This window comes from Chiroxiphia lanceolata, chromosome 6 (assembly GCF_009829145.1).
Source record: "Chiroxiphia lanceolata isolate bChiLan1 chromosome 6, bChiLan1.pri, whole genome shotgun sequence".
NCBI classification, from domain to species: domain Eukaryota; kingdom Metazoa; phylum Chordata; class Aves; order Passeriformes; family Pipridae; genus Chiroxiphia; species Chiroxiphia lanceolata.
This window is the reverse complement of record NC_045642.1, coordinates 57,217,949-57,220,402: the sequence shown is the minus strand read 5'-3', so window position 1 is coordinate 57,220,402 and position 2,454 is coordinate 57,217,949.

The following is a 2,454-nucleotide window of genomic DNA, read 5'->3' as shown; positions in this document are numbered from 1 at the left end:
TCTCCTTAATGTTTTGAAGTGAAGCTGGGGAATTGCAGCTCATTAGAAATCATGGAAGTGGATAGCAGAAAGAAATACTCTGGAGAAAAAAGGTATATTCCCCCTCACCTAACTAATTCATGTACAAAATCCATATTATCCTGGGTTAAACTGCAACACACATGCAAACATTTTTTCCTGTTTTATGTAATTCATTTTGCACATTGTTTACTTCTTGGGCAAAGATACACTTTCTAAGTCTCCTTTTGTCCATGGAAACTCATGATGAATTTCTAAGGGACCACAATTTTATCCTGTTTGAGGAAGCTCCACACAAGGATGACTGAAAGGTCCCCCATGAGATGGTGGAATTGCCACCCCATCAGTGCCTGGCACATGCCAGCACCCCTCTCCTTGCAGAATGGAAAGGCAGACAACCACCTTTCAACATCTCTGTACCTTCAAGCTCCAGTAAATATCTGACACCGAAGAAATTTTAGCTGTTGAAGGTCTTCCTCTGATCACTGTGAAATATTCAAGGCTGCATTTTGGGTCATACTGTTGCTTATAGGACAGTCAGTAGAAAAATACCTTGAATTGTGGAATGTGCCTGGTCATAATAAGTGGTAAGGCTGGAACAAGAGCAACATACCAACCTGCCACAAGCAGCCTGGAAACAAGGCACAGCAGCACCTCTCTGAGAGCAGCTACAAGAAGAGCCCTGTGGCCCATAGCTGCCCCACAGTTCTGCTTGTCCCCACATGTAAGGGCCTGCAGTTCTCCCTCTAATCTGATCACCCATTTACCTGCTCAGCATTAGCATTTGCTTAATCCTCATACCTTCACTGAACTCCATCCCTGTCCTTTCAAAGGACAGCAATAACCTCTCCCCTCCAGGCATGCTGCTGCTGACCCCATTCTCTGTCCAAACTGGAGGCTCAGTTTGATGCTTCTGCTGTGCTCTGATTGCAGCAGGAATGAGGAGAGCCTGACATCTCAAAAAATTAAACCTATGCCATCTAAAGTCGAGCATCCAGAAGCAGAGGATACTGAAGTTGTGAGGGACTGTGATGTCCAAGTGAACCTCAAGATCTGGGTCTGGGTGAGATCAGCTGGGCTCAGAGCTGTGCCCTGGCTGGTGGCAGCAAAGCTGTGGTGGCCCAGCCTGCACAAAGCCTTACCAAGCCCCTGGTAGCTGAAATCAATGCTGCAGTAACAATTTACTCCCCGCTGCCCTCTGGGGTCTCTCCTTGCTGGGAGCAGGGAGGATCCAGCTGTGGGAACCAGGCTCCCTGGTTCCCACCACGGGCACACTCAGATGAGGAGCCAAACCCACTGAAAGTCCCCAGGAGGGCATCCACACCTGGCTGGGATGCACAGGGTTCTCCATCCCTCCTCCCATCAATGGTTAAACAAAGATAATTGTACCAGGAGTTGGGGAGTGGAAACAGCTCCCCAACCACATGCTCAAGGCGTCCCTAAGGAAAGCCCTGTGCTTTTAAAATTGAACAGATGCTGAAAGAATTGGGGAAATGGGTACAAGAGAACAGGGCTTTCCCCTCCCTTCCATTAAGCAAGACCAGGGTTGTATGGAGGTATAGTGACCCTCATCAGACAAGCTCACATGGTTAGAGAAAACAGGTAGGTTTAAAGGTCTAAAATCCCATCTTTGGGTTTGAAAGAGAAGAAGCAGTTCCAGTCTGGGGATATCTGAGCACAAGTCACTGAGTTTAATTTTGTTAATTACTCTAGGCAAGTGAAAAGAAGGGTTAGCACCTGCAAAGAAGGGAGGACTATTAACAAGGTGATAAGGTTAGGGAAAAAACGGCAAAAATTACTGCCTAGGGAAGGGAGAAAGGTTAATTTAAGGTAAGACCTGAGGAAAAGTGTTAATAAAAGCCTGCAGAATTCTTGGGCTTTTGCAGTCAGCAGAGCTATGGAGGCTGGTTTCCAGGCTCACCCTTGTCACAGAGGTATTTATCCCCTTTGCCCTCCCTTCTTGCAAGCCCCTGCCTGCACGGAGTCCTAAGCATGCCACCTGTGACTGAACACCTATTGTGCTCCCCAAAAGGCAAAGGGGATGCTGCTTGGACCTGTCCTTCTTACTGAAATGCAAATTAAGTGATGGTATGGAAAGTGACTTCAGTCCACCTCCGTCCCCTCCCTGCCTGGGGCAGCAGCCCTGCCCCCTTTTAATGGGAATGCCAGCTGGATGCACTGTGACTTCTCTTTCCTCTTTCAGTGTTTTACAGCCGCCGACTGAGGCTGCTGTCTGGATCGGGCTCCTCACTGCCGACAACCTCCTAAACCTCAGTGGTGCTGAGGCAGCAGACAGGAAGGGGCAAGAAGGAATTCCCACCCAGATCGGAGACTTGTAGGGGAGGTGTGGAGCAGTGGTCAGTGTAATTCAGGTGCTGGACAGAAACTGCAGCTGTGTGCCACGGGATGCTTGATGTTCAGTGCTCAGCACTCCCA